The following is an 8,493-nucleotide window of genomic DNA, read 5'->3' as shown; positions in this document are numbered from 1 at the left end:
TATTTCAGTGAAGTATTTAAGAATTCAAAATTTTCATTTGATAATATTTCCATATTCATAGATTTTGGATTTTTCGCAGATGTCATTTCAAAGACTTCTCAGCAGGAAATTCAGCTTATTTATGGAAAAATTCAGCAAGGGTTTCTATGATTTTAATCATGGCCCGGGGGAAGGTTTTTAGATCATATGCAAGCAACATTAACAAAAAAATAGTATAATACTCAACAAACCTTTGAGTTTATAAGTTTCTAACTGTGCGTTTTTTTAACAAACAACTGAACAAAAGGCAAGAAAAACAAATTTACAGTGCCCTGAAGATGAGTCTGAGACTTTCGTCACACATGATTCTCTGATGCAGACACTCGGCAGCCCTTCCTTTCTCTGTTGATGGTGAAATTATCCAATAAAGCCAAAATAATCATGATCAAAAGCTGAAAGTTTGACTTCTTCTCATAATTAGGTGATTTGCAGCAATCTGCCACACAGACTCAATCTGTCAGCATGATCTTCCTCCTGTTAAAACTGCCTGGGAGACAATTACTCTGAGCTCCTCCTAATTAAAAACTCATTGAAATTTATGAGGGCCTGTTAAAAATGATTGAGTTCTGTTTCCTGGGAGGAATGCCATTAGGGAAGTGAATTTCTTACAGGCCCCTTTATCTGTGTTTTGTCCGCATTTAGTTGTGATATAAAAAGGTATGTGTCTCCCTCTGGTGGTAAAAGCTGTACACGTGCACATGAGATTGTAGTGGAAGATACAGTAATAACGACGACTGCTTGGCTTCACGTCCAATCGTTGTTTTTGGATAGAAGCAGGGATGAAAATTGATGAATGAATAAACTGTTTGTAATGGAGCATCATATAGAAAAATAGAGCCTACATTTTAATTCAGTTGAATATGAATATGAATATGCCCCTATTTGTGAGGTTTATCTTAAAAACACTGGAAAGAGTAATTTAATTTGCTGACCACTCACTTGTAATTTGCCCAAAATAAGATTATTCATTCTGTAAACTGGAAAGGACAAAAAGTAAATGACAACAAAAAAATATGATTAGAAGTATGGATCAAACAGAGAAGATAGGTTACCTGTGGATATTTGATATTAACTCAGTCCAGCAAGACTCATGTTGATCATTTCAAACTTAAATTTCCAGATCTGTTGTATAGAAAGTACAAAGATTCAAAGGCTCAGCTTTATCTATTGTATTGCATTTCAATACATGGACATATTTCAGTGTTCAGTATCATACTGACATCACACTATCTGCAACATGGATCCAAAACTCACTTTAAATTTCATTTAGTCCAATTTCACCAGTTTAGCTTCACATTGACTCAAGAGTTGGGAGTTTGCCTTGTAATCGGAAGGCTGCTGGTTCGACCCCCACTTCACCCGTTGCTTACTGGTGGTGGTCAGAGGGCCAGGTGGTGCCAGTGTTCGGCAGCCTCGCCTCTGTCAGGGTGGCTGTGGCTACCATGTAGCTTGCCATAACCAGTATGTGAATGGGTGGATGACTGGATGTGTAAAGCGCTTTGGGGTCCTTAGGGACTAGTAAAGCGCTATACAAATACAGGCCATTTACCATTTGATCAGTGACCGAAAGCTTCATAAAGACTGGTGTTATTTAAAGAGGGATTACTAGTGTGACGTTTCAGTGCAGGGGACCTGGCTGATGACCTGCACATTCAATAATACCAGTCATTTCAGTTCGGTAACACCGCCTGTGTGTGTGTGTGTGTGTGTGTGTGTGTGTGTGTGTGTGTGTGTGTGTGTGTGTGTGTGTGTGTGTGTGTGTGTGTGTGTGTGTGTGTGTGTGTGTGTGTTCAGTTGGTGGTTCTAAGTAGGCCATAAGTGTGGGTTTGAGTGTGTAGTTGTCTGCATTATCCTCATAACTGACTGGCAATATGCCCAGTGTGTAAGCTGCTTTACCAGCTAGCATAAACTCCGGACGCTTGCTTACCTGCCTGCGAAATTAAAAAAGAAACAATACCACATTTTTATTACCACTTTCCTCAATATAAGATGCCTTACAAACAAACCATCGTCTTGAGCTGCCCAGGGGAAAATGGAAATATAAGAAGCCTCCAGTATCCAGTCAGCTTTGATAATTTGGATGACTTGGCACTTTAAATTGCATCAGCTTCTTCTCTGGTAGAGGAAGTCAGAGGTGACAGCCCACAGTCCCACACCTGAGTTTGATGGTGCAGATTCATCTTGTCTGCTGTCAGTCTTTACTTTTATATTTCCAGTTGTAATAATGCATAAACTGCAAAACCTAGCTAAACCTCAGCAGTGGTACTGAAAAGTTTGGATACCAAACCCCAAAACATAAATGCCAGACACAAAAAACCTAATTTATCAGTGATTACGAATAGTTGTTTGCTTTCAAACTGTTGTTTGCTTTTCGCTGTGGGCAGACCTCAGTATGGGTGGGTGACTATGGTCAGTAACGTGTGAGTGCCGCAGGGGACTGTGCTTTCTCTGTTCCTGCTCACCCTGTACAAATCAGACTTCATATACGACTCGGAGTGCTGTCACAAGCAGAAGGTCACTGACACTACTGCAGTCGTGGGCTGTATCAGGAGTGGACAGGACGAGGAGTACAGAAAACTGATCGCAGGCTTTGTTGAATGGTGTGAATCCAGACAATTCCATCTTAACAGCAGCAAAACCAAGGAGTTAATGGTGGACTTTAGGGTCTCCGGGTGGAGCCTGGGGGCGGAAGCATAAAGAAGTGTTTCACATCTGGAAAAATGCAGAGGAAGGCAAGCTTTGTTGTTGGTATGGAGCTGGATAGACTGACAATTGTGGCAGCGTGATGGGTGCTAAGCAGACTCCTGTCAATCCACTACACTCACTCCACAGCATCATCTCCAGACAGAGGAGCAGCTTCAGAGAAACGCTGATGTCATTTTCCTGCTCCAGACTGAGGAGATTGTTCATTCCCAAAGACACATGATTTTTTAACTCCATCTGGGAGGAAGGGAACATTAATGTCAGTATTCCCTACTGTTCCAGGGTAAAGAAAGGGTGTCAAACTCATTTTACATCGACAGCCACATACAGCCTACTTTGATCTCAAGCGTAAAGCAGTTATATATTTATCTATTTGTCTACATGATAAAGAAAAAGCTGCTGTGACAAAGAAACAAATTTGTCAGCACGACTCTTTGGACTTTTGTGTTTTTCACAAAGTTACAGAGGTTTTATTAGTGTTTTGCAATTTGGCAGAATTTGTGAATGTTGACATTTCTTCAGTGTTGAATAGCAGGAATTGGGTTTTCTTGTCAGAGGTCATTTCTGGGGGGTTGGGGAGGACTGTGAGACTCATTTAGACACTCAGACACTGAGCCATGGTATTTCATGGATGTTTTGCTGTCTTTCCAGTAGCACACTGTAAAAATGCTGGTAAACAAAGCATAAACAGAGTATATTGATACTAATAGCATTTTGCAGGATTCATATCATTCTAAACATGGCTGAAAATGATAACTGCCACTACATTAATGTGATGGACTACAAATCTATTCTCCACTCTTGAAATTATCGTACATGATGTTCTGTGCTGAGACTACATAACAAAAGGAGGATTTGTATTTTAAGTTTAAAAACATAATAAAACAACTCTATTACTAGTTTCCTTTGTCTATGATTTTTCAGTGTTTATACTGAATAATGCTACTTTAAGTGCATGATGATTTGGAGGACTGCCTCTATGTGGTTAACTGAAGACTGAGACTGAAATGATGTGCTTTGCCACAAATAGTTCTTTAACTTCTTGATGCTCAGTCATCCAGGTAAGTAAATCCCCAACTTTTGGGGAGTTCTTGGACTTCTTTAATGACTGAGCCTTTGCCTTGGGTTTGGCAACAAAAGGCTCCACCCTAAAACGGGTGTATTGAAATCTCTGATTATTCACACTGAATTATTCTTAGACAGAAGGTATTCAATAGTCCAATGGAATAGAGGTTTGCAAATTTGAAAAGGGATGATTCCATTTGCAGACAGCACATTTGATTAATATTAAATACAACTACTACATGCATGACATTATGACTGGGGGCTGAGCCCCCCCAAAGTTTGAAACCTAGAATCGCCCCTGAATTAAGACAAAAGTATTATTATTTATTTATTGTATTTATTATGCTTGTAATAATACAAGAATTCTTGTATTCTCTCGTATTTCTGCTGTACAGCACTTTGGTCGGCCATGTGTTGTTTTTTAAAGTGCTATGTAAATAAATTATGGTATGTATATGTACAAATACACAAACATATAGGGGAAAGAGAAAAATGCCGTAAAATTAAAAAAAAAGAAGAAGAAGAAGAAGAATAAATAATTAAGTAACCCAACAAACAATGAGAGAACGACGGTAACAATGAAGAAAGACATTAAAAACGTTAATAAAATTTTAATACTTACCTGTCGTCCTCCCCTACAGTCGCTCGACTTGGATGACGCTATGCCCAGGTCGAACGCTGATTGGTAAAAGACGCCGCGTTAAACCGGAAAAGAAACCTACTGCCAGAGTTCATCCCAAAGAGGAAAAATCTCGACGAACGAGTGATAACAAATTCCCAAACGGGACCATCACACAATGGCTTTGACAAGTAGTTGGCTGAGCAGGTTGCCCTTTATCCCAACCTGTACGATCATGAGTTTTACAAGAACAAACGGATTAACGCTTGTTATCGTGGCGAGAAATCGCAAACAAGCTTGTGGAACCGTTTTATCCGAGCCAGGAAAAAGGCGGAATGCGGTTCCTCGAACACATCACTGTTGTTAGAGTCGCTGTCATGGCTGGTGGGCTTTGTTTTTAAGTGCGACAAACAAAGCACTGTACTGTATTACAAGCGATGTACGAATGGTTCTAATTTGCTATGGTGCAAAAGAAATACTCATTTTCTTTGCTTTTCTGACTTTACTACTGGAACGCGCTCACCTTGAGCAATGACACTACCACCTCGGACATTCGAGGTAAATTGAACGCAGCTTTACTGACGTTTTTAATAATATTATTAAAGGACTTAGGTTTACATAAAAAAAACACAAAGAAAAAACAAAAACGGGCTTTTGTCGTGTTTCTCACCTCCGTCGTCTTGTATTTAAAGAAGAAGGAGCGCGTGTGACTGGCAACTGCACGTGCACAGCGACTTCTGACAGCGACCCACCCACTAATGTGAAACGTGTAATTTATACAGCCATTGTTGTGTATTTGCGAAAAATAAAAATTCTGTTATCATTTTTAACTCACAGAAATAAGCATTATGTTGCAAGTGATTGCACTACTTTGCCTAATAGACCTCTTTGGAATAATAAATATTCTTTCCAAAATAAAATCATTGTTTCTAGGAACCTGGACAGAAAAAGGAATTTGGTCATTTGTGCCCAAAGCTAAAGAAATGACCTTTTAAAATTCAATGTATGGTTCAACTGAAAAAATGATTCCTGTGGATCCTGTGAAGAAGATGTGCGCTAGCAAAAAAGGCAGTCGGGGAATGGAGTGGTTGTGTCAAAATGGCACACAGCTCCTGAGTGCATGTGATGTCATGTGAGAAACCTTTAGGTTGTTTGTTTAATGTCTTTTTCTTTCTTTTGTCTTCATTATAGGCAGAAATTCAGAGGATGTCTTTAACCCAACCTGCAAAAATTCAAATAGACGTTATGAGATTGTGTGAAGAGGTGCAACGTTGCCCGTGTCTTTACGATGGGTCCTTAACACATAATAGAGACGTGGAAAAGGACAGCAATTTGTGGAGGGAAATTGCAAAGAATTTGGGAGTGAGTGAAAGTGTTTGTTGGATAAAGTGGAAATCTTTAAGAGACAAATTCGTGAAGATGAGGAAGAGGCTGCAGCTGAAGAGAAGAAACTGTGCAACCTTGCTTCTGCTCCCCATATATATTCCTTGATGGGCTGGCTCTCCGACTTTGTGAGCCACTGGGAGTTAAATGCCAAGTCTGCAGAAGAGGCAATGTCAATTATCTTTGAAGGTACCGTATTAGTACCAAAGCGTTGAGCAATATGCAAACACACATACACCCTTCCACTGAGACCCTTATTGATGAGGATGCTGAACAAGCATTCAATGAATAGCTGACCTGAAAAGATCGGTGGTTTAAGAACATTTTCTTTTACATCTGATGTGCAAATGTACATGAAATTATAACAAGCTCTTATTTGTTGCAGGAAGAGGAAGGCAGCAATACAGTCACCCTGCTCCAGAAAACTGTTGATCTCAGCGATTCACCGCACTGCTCAACAGCATTGCCTACAGAGGGGTTGCCATCTCCACTCAATCCCTCCTTCTCAGCATCAACAACTGTCGTGAAAAAATCCTCATCCACAGCCACTGAGGATTTTATTCAAAACGATCTCCAGGAGATTAAGAAGATTATTAAGAAGGCCAAAGGTCCAAGGGGTGCATTTGTTTGAACTGTAGTATTAATGAGCTTCAACATTGCTGGTTCTGCTCATGTAATTTGATAAATAAGGATATAAATATATATTTTGTATTGTTATTATTTCATGAATTTATCTTACCATTTCTGTCTCGGCTGAATTCTCCCTCGAGGCCTGTGTGCAATGAACAAGGGCAACTCTGATGTAGCTTTTGACACACAGACTGTGCTGACAGTAACAACTGCAGTGTCCATAAACATTTAAAAGCGTGGTCACAATTGAGCTCTTGCACCATAAGTGGAACATGTTTGTATAGCTGCGTCTGTGTGGTTTAACATGTGGGAAGAAGCTTCTACAAATCTGTGCCACTACATGGTGAAATTTTTGTGGCATATCAATACAGCCATCGTATTGTGTTAATTTGCAATATTGTATCAATACAGGGACACCAGATATCAATATTTCATTAAATAAATTAGAATACTGTGGAAATACAGTGAAAAGAGCACAAGTGCACCAATATCCTAGGATAGCGTTAGCCGAGCAAACTTGGATTAAATCGTCGGAACTGAAAAATCACCCAATACTGAGTCGCCGATTTCATTCCATTTAACTGCTGATGTCAAGAATTTATGACAGTGTTGGTTATGTTTGGCTCTTGACGGAGGCGTCGCACTTTCTCCCTCTCCCTTATCTTTCCTGCTTGGCATCTCATGTCTTTTGTATAGTCTCGCTTATTCTCTAACCCTTCTGATTCTGATTCTAAGAGAGTCTCCCAGACTTGTTCTCTAAAAACCTAAAGAAGAATTATGAATTTGATCAACTGGCCCCTTAATGCAACTGACACCCTCCTGGGCTTGGGAGAGCCTGATTGTCCCTCAGAGACGTTTGCTGCTGGATACTCGATGGTCAGTGGCGACACTCTCGATGGAGGACATTGAACGACATCTACCAATTCGGAACCACGATAACAGAGTTCTGGCTGATTGGAGCTTGGACCTGGCTTATCAAAGAACAAGAAGCGGCTACAGCTGTTCAAAATCCCACAAGGCTGGCCAACATGATAGGCGATGGGCAGGGCTGTGAGTACTCAGACTGTGTTTTTGAACGCAACATGGATAAGATCATGGAGAAGCTCGTGGCTCTGCTATATGGATAACATCTTGAAGAAGAACAACAGGAATTGAGAGACCTGGTGACCAGTGACGGACATTAGACCAAGAGTAAAATTGGATGCAGTTTGTTCGCACTAACCAAAACAGCTACCATCTTCATCTCATGCGGCCCTCTGGCGCCAGCTGGATGCTCAAGGCAAAAGCTGATGGGAATAACAATTCTCCCTTAGATAAGAAGACTGTGTTGTGACTTTCTCCCTCCTCATTCAAGGCCACGCGCGTCGACCGAAGACTGTTGACTTTTGCCAACACAAATATGCATGTACACTGACACAGACCTACACCCTGTTGGAGCTCAGTCTGGGGGGGGGGGGGAGTAATTATTTTCTCCTCGTCTTTCCTCATGTTGTGCATTTTCCATTGTTATACTTCTCTGACCTGTCTTCCCCATGTGATGTAGTAATGTATGTATGTATGGTCGGAAGGGTAAGATGGCGCTGGCAAAGGTCAGCAGCCTAACCCAACAAATTTCCCACGTGTGGGACTAATAAAGGTTATCTTATCTTATCATTTTGCAGCGTAATGATTAAAGTAAGAAAACATTATCTTATTGGATAAAATGCATATTGACGAAGTTTTGAGGGCATAATTTGCAGTTGGAAAAAAAGGTGATAAATCGCAGTATTCATTATTGCAGAACTCTCAGTATAGTGCTGTAAGGTGATAATGTGGTGTTTGTCAGATTTCCGTCTTCCCCTGTCCTCCCTGAACCTCTTGGTTCCGCCTTTCAGGCTGATGTCAGAGTGTATGTGGCAGGTTGCTCAGGAGAGAAAAGTAGGGGAGTATGAAAACTGTCCAAATTCATCTCACTGGTGTCAGAGATGATCCCAGACCTCCTGGGCTACAAACGTAAGACTCAGCTGATCCTTGGACTGAGGGCCCAGGTGAGTGACTGTGGTTATCAGAACTCA

The 8,493-nt window shown here is 40.7% G+C and overlaps 1 long non-coding RNA gene across 1 annotated transcript; it reads left to right on the top strand.

Moving 5' to 3' along the window:
• Positions 1-4,518: 4,518 nt before the first annotated feature.
• Positions 4,519-6,956, top strand: LOC146650014 (uncharacterized). Its single transcript, XR_014908346.1, has 3 exons — positions 4,519-4,984; positions 5,618-5,998; positions 6,195-6,956. It is a non-coding gene; the product is annotated as an uncharacterized LOC146650014 (long non-coding RNA).
• Positions 6,957-8,493: the final 1,537 nt, after the last annotated feature.

This window comes from Rhamphochromis longiceps, linkage group LG17 (genome assembly GCF_057381845.1).
Source record: "Rhamphochromis longiceps isolate RC_006_pf linkage group LG17, R_longiceps_female_GT1.1, whole genome shotgun sequence".
NCBI lineage: Eukaryota > Metazoa > Chordata > Actinopteri > Cichliformes > Cichlidae > Rhamphochromis > Rhamphochromis longiceps.
Note: the sequence above shows the minus strand (reverse complement) of the source record. Positions and strands in the feature narration are given on the sequence as shown.